Below are 9,885 nucleotides of genomic sequence, written 5' to 3'. Positions count from 1 at the left end.
TTTGGCTCTCGCTCCATTTTTGGCGAGGGTAAAACACCGAAAATCCCGTTCATAGGTCTTTCTTTGTTCCCCAATCCCAAGGAAACGCTTGCTACGCAGGCTAGAATAGTTATGACGATGGGAAAGGGACCTAATCCTTTCTTCTGGCGTGACGAATTTCTACGGCGTCGACCCGATTTGACCTGTCGCCTCCTGAACAGTTGAAGTATAGTAGTCGGGACACGGGGAGGCGTGAAACACAAGCGCGGAACGTGTGGAGACAGTGTGGCCGAGTGGTTAGAAAGCCGGATTTGAAATCCGTAAGTCTTGGGATCATATCCCGTTCTGACCGCTAGCTGATGTTGTTCTCGGTAGCCCCGAGTTCAACTTCTCGGCAGCGCTTGTAAATAGCCAACTGGTCTGTCTCTCGCCAGTTTGGATTTTTAAGCGAGTGTTTATTTGAATATTTATTTATCATTGTTTGTCTATATTGGTCCTGAAAAGCCCCAATGGGAAGTGGCCAATTAAGTATACATGTTTTCTTTTTTTTTAATTCGCGCTTTACGCTCGTGATCGCGCTTCGCGCTCGTGTATTACGTTTCGCGCTCTGGCCTCAATCCGCCTAGATCGAATTGCTGTTTGACTTGCTGTTTGACTTGCTGTTTCGAATGTAGTTCATTGGAATTTTTGTTGCTGGTTTCAGGTAATGTTTCGGATGACCTGATTCAATTGCATAAGGCCTCAGCTTCTGTAGTCTGACTGTCCCAAATAAAAGAATCTAATAAAATGTAATTTGCTACAGATTTGTGGTTCAGTGCATGGTCACCTACAATCTCATTAGAATCGATTTTTCAACGCCAGGTCCGGACTGCGGTGAGATGATATATTTTCTCTAATATCTTAATGATCCCGCTTCAGTTACAAATTGCCATGAAATATGTCACAGAAGTTAAAGAGGGTTAACTGATTGGTGCGTGCTAACGATGATCGCTATTTAGACTAACCGAAACTTCATTTATTTAGGTCGAAATCGTGTGTCATCGGGCAGGGATAGGAAACCAAGATGTTCTACTATATGAGGCTCCTCGCTTAAAGTAAGTTATTAAAAAAAGGTAAAGCAAGTTACGAATTACAGGACGAAATTTCACAAGCTCGTGCTAGTTACATGCAAAAATTTCCGTTAGACTTAACTTTGCCAGATTACGAATTAACCATTGTAACGTGATTTGAAAATTTAGGCTGGACGAAAGAGGTCACAATGCCTACGAATAAATCACTTTAAAATTCCTTACGATGTAAGCTTCCAGAGAGGTCTTCTGTTTGAGCCGTTCATTTAACTCTTTTAAGAACCGAGTAAATAAGCCTGCAAAAAGCAAAATGTTGCTTCAAAGTAATGTATGATAAGTAAAGTTCTGTTTCAATTCTAGCATGCAGTGTTCTTTAGGCCACTTGATACTTTATCACAAGTTCTCGCTAAGTCCGCGTTTATGTTGCTAGGAAGAAAAATACACATTTTTTTTCTTCTTCAGGAGAATAGTAATAGGTCCATATTTTTTGTGCAGAAATGGGATGACCCGCAATAAGCGAGACATGATACGTGACTATATTCGTTTACCAAATAATGACGATTTATTGCTCAGACGGGCTAAGCCGTGAAGTCAAAAAAAGCCGCCATCTTCTCAATGGTTGCTCGCGCTAGTCACGCATGTAACTGATGAAGAAAGCCCAGTCTGATACTAAGAAATCACCTTAATTCTATTCTTCTGTTAACTCACTTTTGGAAGGAACGACATAACATAATTGTTCCAAAGTGAGAAATATTTGTTTTACAACGTGATCCAGTTTTCACACACTGAGCTATTCATAAATATAGTCTATCCAGCTGTGTTACCATAACCTTCTCGAGACCTGACTGTCATTAAAGATCATTAAAATACCAGTCTTGTTTCAACGAGCATGCTTTCTCAACATAGTTGTATTCTTTTTTTCTTTTTTTTTTTTTCAATACTACTAAGTGGAATCAGTAAGCGGCTTATATTTTTGTAACATAAAAACCTTTTGTCTTTTTTTCCCGGAAAGATTAACACGCATTTCTCAATATTTTCTCACGGGTCTGTGATCAGACGCGTGGAAAAATACTGAGACAAGCTTCCCTGTGACAGGGATATGAGCGGGATATGAGCGGGATATGAGCGGGATATGTCCGGGATATGAGCGATCATGCTTCTTACGCATCACTGAAACAGAAAAATGTCCAACGTCGATTTTAAAAGTGATTTAACAAACAAAGAGACGCGGCTGTGCTTGTGATACGATGTCATTTCAGCTCTTTAACTTTAAAATCACCTAAACCAAGCAAAGGGAAGTAAATATTTAACATTCCTTTAAGCAGTATCAATAAACTGCAGTCACTCCTTTTATTTTCCTAGCGTGTGACGCGAATTCACGAATGCGAAGCAAAAGAGGAACGATGGAGCAGCATATTTGTAAACCCCAATTAATAGCGCAGATGATTTCACGAACAAGACCCCACTTCTTTTTTTTTGGTTTTGTTAGCTGTTTGTTTTAACGTAGTAATTTAATTTAAAAGGTCTTTCTAGTTTAAACCCTCTTGAACCTAGCAAACACAAAAAAGTCTATCGCTATGTAAACAGGAGTTTTTTTTTATTGTGCCAAACATGCAAAGTCTTCGTCCATATAGAAGATGGAATGAGATTCAAATTAGGAAAGATAAAATAGAAAAGTCGGCAAACCAGGATAAAGAAATACATAACGAACAATACATCCGTTATACATACCGCTATAGATCCTTCTCACAGGCTGCTCTCTCTAAATGATTTGTTGACACATTCCAGACACGTTATGTGACGTGGAGGCCACTCTAAACACCTGAAATAAAAAAGCTTCCCTATCCTCAGAGCGCATTTTCCTTGCTTACTTAGGACATGTTGCATAGCGAGTACGTATCTACTTTAATTTTCTAATTCCATACATATAGTGTAAAACTAACATCGAACAGTATGGAGACATTTCGCATGTCACGGACCGTTGTCTAGCACTTTTACCAGAAGTGATCAAACTTATATTTCTCTTTACAGTTCCAACACATTAACCAGCAGGAATGTGACGGAGATAGAGAAGATCATCAACTTAGTGATATTGTTTTGACACACCACCAAATTCTCAGAATTTACATTAAAATTTATGCCATCATTGAGCAGAACCCCGGGGGGTACTTCTAGAAAAGTTGGGTGGGGGTGTGCGGCCCACTTCCCAAAACCCTTACCCGATTTATGACCAAAATCTCAGTTTTTTGCTACCCTATATATGACCTGACCAAAAATTCGATAGCCTACTTATGAAGGCTGCGGCTGACACAGTTGTCCTAAACATAAGTTATGAAGGGCTTTTGTTGACGGTCTTATTGATAATGATGACAAAGTAGCTGCTTCTAAGAAACATACCCAATTCAAGACCAGACTGCAAAAACCATACCCTATTTATAACCAAAATGACCAAAATCGATACCCTAGTTATGACCAAAACGGCTGAAAAACCCTACCCTTTGGGGCAGCACATACCTATATAGCCCATATAAGGAAGTACCCCTCTCTCCCCCACCCCCGGAGAAGAACTCACTAAAAGGCTTAATCCGTCTTAAATAAGGGCGGTTTTCCTGCGCTGTGATCCGCTTTTAAATACTTTACTAGCTAGAGTTTCGCAAATTCGTTGTCAGTGTTAATTCTCATTCTTCTATGGATGTCTCATTGATAATTTTCTTCATTCATAAACGGCATAAACTGGACTTCTTCAGGATCCAGAATACGATTTTAATTCAAAAAATTGTTATAGATCAACGGGCTTTATACTAAATAGTAGGCAATCTCTACAAATCAATCGGCCATCTCTAAAAAAGGCATTAAAGTTCGTAAAATTGTAGAACAGTGAACGGGTGGTCCTTTTCCTAACATGCGCTTGTACTCGTTCTTTTTTTCATCTTTTTTTATTGCTAAGGGGCAATAGTCAATTGATATTAGTTTTAGAAGGAATAAAATCTTTTGCCTTTTTCTCAGAAAGCCGAGATTAACCAATATTTGTATTTACCTACACGATTGTGAAATCTGCAGAAAAGCTGTCATACGGATGTGGGTAAAGGTTAAAAGCTTTGAAAGAAGTCGTGGTTTCTTCGATAAAGTTACAAATCCATGAAACCGACATGCAGGCGATATCCCCAATAACAACTGCTATGCTTGCGATGTTAACTTATTTATTGACGAGCTGTCAAGCATTAATGAACGTGAACAGAAAGAGGAAATCTTAAAAGGTAGCCTCACGATTCGGAGCATGTGCAAGGCATGGCGTGACTTCCGCTTTCTTCCTGAATCGCATGTAGTTTAGAAATCACATGTAGGCGCTTTAATTGTCGAAATCACACGAAATATATCACCGGGTTTAAAACCGAGCTGTCAAAATTTAGAGCATCGATGTCATCATTGGGTCTAGGGATTTATTTAGGACACAATACTAGTTATCTACTAGTATCTGATTGGTTTATAAACAATAGAATCGAGTGGTGCATGGAAGTTAGAACAGACGAAAGTAATTTGCTTGTGAAATATAACTTCTATCGCAGTTTTTCACAACTTTTTCCACATCTTTCAAGGCATAAATATAAAGAAAAACTCATAAGGTCATCGTCGATTGTTGTAAAAACAATTAAATCAAACTGGCTGTCTCTACAGCTTGCCTGATGTGCTTAACCACGGCGCTATTATTTTAGCATTCCGTACACTAACTCAATATCCATTAGACAAATCGACACCGGAGCTCATTTCTATCGCTATCGATGTTGGAGCACTGGAGTTACAACCAAGTCCAACAAATTAAAATGATTGATTTAACTGTTATGTTATGTGAGATAATACAGCATTCTTGTTTAAATGGTCTTTTTTGCTTTATTTTTTACTACTTATAAGCCATTTTCCATATAAAAAAAAACATGTTAACATAAAACAGACAAAACATGTTACCATTAGCTTTGAATGAAACTAGACTGAAAGAGAACATGAATTACAAAATAGTGACATTAAGATAGATCAAATAAAATATTTTGCAAAACTAAGGCAAAACCAAACAAAAACCCTGGAGACAGTCTAACTATATTTCAAGATGTGATGACCTTAACTGAATTTTAAAAACGGGACACCTGCGGTGACGAGCGCCCAAACGTAACATAACATGACATTTTCTCGAACGATTTGCTGACCTATTCAGTGTGTATTAGGCCACAGGCACTAGCATGCCAAGCAAACACGAAATATGCATGCAAGCTAAAAAGTTCATTTAGTTTCGACAGTTAGAAACTCGAAGACGAGAGATTGATTTATCATATTATAATGCGAAATGTTTAAAGCTGGATACTTTTTTTTCATGAATATTGATTTTAATCTTTGGTAATGAGGGGGTAGACGCGAATGGGTAAAAAGGGATATAGGGTGTGGTCTGAAAAATAACTTTTGGCAAGACAAGACAGCTCTAAAGTTGAACAGAATTTGCACATGCGACATTTCTCTTTTGCTGTTTTGTCAAAGACCTGCATGAATTCCCACTTGCGACGGAGAAATCAGGTCAATACCCAGGCAAATCCTATATTTTAATTGTACAACGTGCAATAATTATGGCCATTAGTCTACGGACCAAGCACCTCCGACCCCCCCCCCCCCCCCTGCCCACCAAATAGCAACCATCTCCACAATAGAACAGAAAAACGGGCTATTTGCCATCATTGTCGTCATGATAATCTTATAATTCGACTTGTCCTATCACGTAGATGACAGTCAGCACGTATACACAGATAGCTCTTGTGCGTAGTCATTTTAATACTCATCAGAGTACAGTTCCCGTTCAGTCGAAGTAACATGTCGTCTGTGCGCCAACGCTGGATCTACTTCGTTCCAGTTTTCTTATTCATTTGTGCACTTGCTCCAGCCACCGAAGGTATGATAGTTTTTCTCTTAAAGTTCCGCGATCGTGTACCTTATATTAATCGCCAATTGAAGATTTTTTTAATGCCTTTCGCGAAGAAATTTGAAGTGGAAGGAAACTGGGGGAGGGGTGCATCGATTAAGAGCATCCACTATGATTTATCAAAGACAAAAAGAAATCGTTCTCTATTCCTTTACAGCACTCGGTTTCAAAGCTGGAAAAGACAACATAACTACCATTACACCGGGATTGTTTGCTTGCAAGGTGATCTACTTCCCAAGTCCCTTCTACGGCGGACAGCAAGTAACGGTTCTTGCCTCAGTTGGCCATACTGTAAAGAGCCAAAAGCCTCAGAATGGCGCTGCAGTCTGGGTTGAAGCTGTTACAGCAAGTGAATTTACTGTTTGTGTGCTTGAATTCGGAAATGGTTCCAACAGGACGGTGGAGGTAAACTGGTTATCCTTCCAGGCTTCGCTGTGTGGATCTCAGATTGGTACTACATCTTTAAATTCTTGGACAACGGGGACGGAATGCAAGAGGATCGATTTTCAGCAGGTAGAAATTCTATGTATCATTTGTGTTCAGCTGATTATTATTTCTCAACAAAACAAAAGTTTAGTTAGGCATATCTATCTATCTATCTATCTATCTATCTATTTAGCGATTAGAAAGTTTCCAAAAGTATTTTATATTTTCGTAACTTCTTCGTTTCCTCACCTATTCACTCTTTCGTCCCCCATCGCTCCTCACTCGCTCCCTCACTACCTCGCTCCCTCGCTCCCTAGCTCCTTTGCCCTCTTGCTCCCTCGCTCCCTCGCTTCCTTGCTCCCTCGCTTCCTTGCTCCCTCGCTTCCTCGCTCCCTCGTTCTTTCGCTCCCTCGCTGCCTCACTGCTTCGCTCCCTCGATCCCTCGTTTCCTTGTTCCCTCGCTCCCTCATTTCCTCGCTCCATCGTTCTCTCGTTCCCTCGATCCATTCTTTCCTCGCTCCCTCGCTCCCTCGTTTCCTCGCTCCCTCGCTCCCTCGTTTCCTCGTTGCCTCGTTGCCTCGTTGCCTCGTTGCCTCGTTGCCTCGTTGCCTCGTTGCCTCGTTGCCTCGTTGCCTCGTTGCCTCGTTGCCTCGTTGCCTCGTTGCCTCGTTGCCTCGTTGCCTCGTTGCCTCGTTGCCTCGTTGCCTCGTTGCCTCGTTGCCTCGTTGCCTCGTTGCCTCGTTGCCTCGTTGCCTCGTTGCCTCGTTGCCTCGTTGCCTCGTTGCCTCGTTGCCTCGTTGCCTCGTTGCCTCGTTGCCTCGTTGCCTCGTTGCCTCGTTGCCTCGTTGCCTCGTTGCCTCGTTGCCTCGTTGCCTCGTTGCCTCGTTGCCTCGTTGCCTCGTTGCCTCGTTGCCTCGTTGCCTCGTTGCCTCGTTGCCTCGTTGCCTTGTTGCCTCGCTCCTTGCTCCCTCCTTCCCTTGTTTTCTTGTTCCCTCGTTCCCTGGTTCTCTCGTTCCTTCGTTGCCTTGTTCCCTCGTTGCCTCGTTGCCTCGCTGCCTTTTCCTTTTGAACCTTTGCTTTCTTTCTTTCTCTTTTACTGGATAATTTGTAATACCTCTTAATCAACAACATCACCTTTTCTCTCCCTAATTACAATCTAGGAGAAAAGGGAAACGATAAGTAGTTGTCTTCAAATACATGTATTCACGTCTGTTTGGATGTTGCCAAGTACAGCAGAGGTTAATCCAATTCTTTACTATACATTAAAAACATTAAAACATTAAAAACAAACATTAACATTAACATTAAAACATAAAAAAATGCCCGTTTATTTTCAGTTTTCATGCTTTTTAATATGTTGCTTATTTTGTTGTGTGTCTGTTTGTTTCTTTATTTGTTTGTTTGTTTTTTTATACATTTTTTCATCAAAAGTACTAGACGTTTACATCATTGAAAGCTAAAAAAAAAAAAACAAGGAAACAAAATACCCCCTTCCGCCCCCAACAAAATGTACATATATACGCACTTACACTGAAATTGCCGTGCTCATAAATTCTTTGTTGCCCCATTGGCCTAACGCTTTTGAACTTTAACAAAATTTCCACTGATTTATTTTGTTATTTAACAATTATTGATTTTTTTTTCTCATTACTTGTTTCCAAATTCTGCTGCAGAATTGGATGGCGTTCACAAATCTGAGAGTTGACAATTTTACTATAACCGACAGCCTCGTGTTTACCAATACAAACTCACCATCTCATCAAGATAACTACGCTTTCTGTCAAGTAAGGATTAACTCAGCCTTATTTCTACATTACGTTACCGATACTCTATTATGGGATGGAAAAAGCAGCAACAAAACAACAGTTTGCTTTCATGAATAGTGGTCAGTTGCGACAATTAATTTCCTTTTTTCCTTTGTCACGTCAACGTTGTGCTGATGTTTGAGCAAAACAGAACCATCTATTATTGCAACAATGTGGCGCGCTAAATAGTTTCTAAAGCCCAGTCTTCCTTGCAGCGTACTCCTCTTTAGTTGATCAAGTAGTTTACAGAGAGGTTTCCCTGAACGATTGACTTAAAATCGACAGCGGTAGAAAGTCCATCACTTATCAGACATGTACAATTTGTATTTTTCCTCCTAGAAAATTTAAGACTCCGTCGTTGTAGAACTAAACAATACTTATAGCACTATTTTCTTTAAAACTGCAGACAATAAACTTCACAGAGCCATTTTATGCTCCTCCAGTTGTGTTGGTAACGCCAAAGCGCAGTGTGAACAATAACAATTTTAATCTGTCTGGGTCACGTTGTAATGCCGTTACTGCCTGGGTTGAGGTAAGCAATACGTTGCAAGATAATTGGGCACAATCATTGCACTGGAGAGGACTTAACACCATCTATTTTCTATGGTTTGTAATTAAGCGTGTGTTTTTATTTATTTTTTTAATATGTTTGTTGTTGTTGTTGTTGCTTTTTTGCTTTGTTTTTGGAGGCACGTAATCGGCCCTTAGTCATTACTGGCCCTAGTATTAACCTATCAAAACACAAATCATATGATAAACTTCTTTGGAACCTCCTTTTGTATTATTCGTGAATCTCTGTACTCAGTCAGGACTAGCAAAGGGTAGAAACGTTCGCTATAATTTTTCCTTTATTATTCAGCATACATTTACAACTGAGGCACGGGTGTGTGTGAAGAATTACAACAGTGACGCCAACAACAAAGATGTTATCACTGTCGACTACATGGTCACTGGAGGTAGGCAGTCAGAAACATTCCATATGCTTATAGTTAAGAATGAGTTGAGGTTTGAGAATGAATTCGAAATGTCTTAAAGAGGAAAGAAAAGTTGCACTCAAACTTCGTAATAAAAGGTTGAAAAAGAGCATTGATTACACCCGAAATTAAAGGTTTCGAAGCGTAAATAGTAAATAATCGTGAAAAAAACCATTCAATACTTTTTATCTTTTAATAAAATGCATGAAAAAATTACTCGATTCTAATTGGCTGAGAGCAGTGCAGTTCAAGTGTAACGCCAGTGCAAAAAGTGTAACACCAGTGAAAATTACACATCGTAATTCTGGATTATGATTGGCTGAAAAACAGCGAATTTTCTAAGCCAGAGATATCACGTAAAATGACGACGAAACTTTTGTCCAGAAATTTTCAAAAAAAGTTTCCTCGAATGAGAAAAAAAAAGGCTTCAAGAAAGATCTTCCGGCTTCCTTCCCGCGAATATTTTCATGTTTATATCATTAATAAGTGATCATACGGTTTTTCTCATTCAATTTGGAATTAATTTGCACTTGTGAGTTTTTCAAAAAGCTCACTCGTGCAATTTAATTCCAAATTGAACTCGAAACCCTATGATTACCTATACTAAGTGTAATTTATTTGCACATATATCTTGAAACAACGTAGAAACATCAGCTTGAGAGTTCCCTTCGTAT

At 39.7% G+C, this 9,885-nt stretch overlaps 1 pseudogene across 1 annotated transcript in view; it reads left to right on the top strand.

The window, feature by feature from the left end:
• The first annotated feature begins 5,882 nt into the window (after positions 1-5,882).
• LOC149104474 (uncharacterized) overlaps positions 5,883-9,885 on the top strand; it is a 20,204-nt pseudogene continuing 16,201 nt past the window's right edge. Inside the window, exons 1-5 of the transcript XR_016201196.1 lie at positions 5,883-5,976; positions 6,164-6,519; positions 8,106-8,216; positions 8,644-8,769; positions 9,097-9,193. The product of XR_016201196.1 is annotated as an uncharacterized LOC149104474 (transcript). The remainder of the gene's footprint in view (positions 5,977-6,163; positions 6,520-8,105; positions 8,217-8,643; positions 8,770-9,096; positions 9,194-9,885) is intronic.

The sequence above is a fragment of the Orbicella faveolata genome, unplaced genomic scaffold (assembly GCF_042242905.1).
Source record: "Orbicella faveolata isolate gen_17 unplaced genomic scaffold, um_ofav_v1 contig_34, whole genome shotgun sequence".
NCBI classification, from domain to species: domain Eukaryota; kingdom Metazoa; phylum Cnidaria; class Anthozoa; order Scleractinia; family Merulinidae; genus Orbicella; species Orbicella faveolata.
This window is presented reverse-complemented; position numbering and strand designations above follow the sequence as displayed.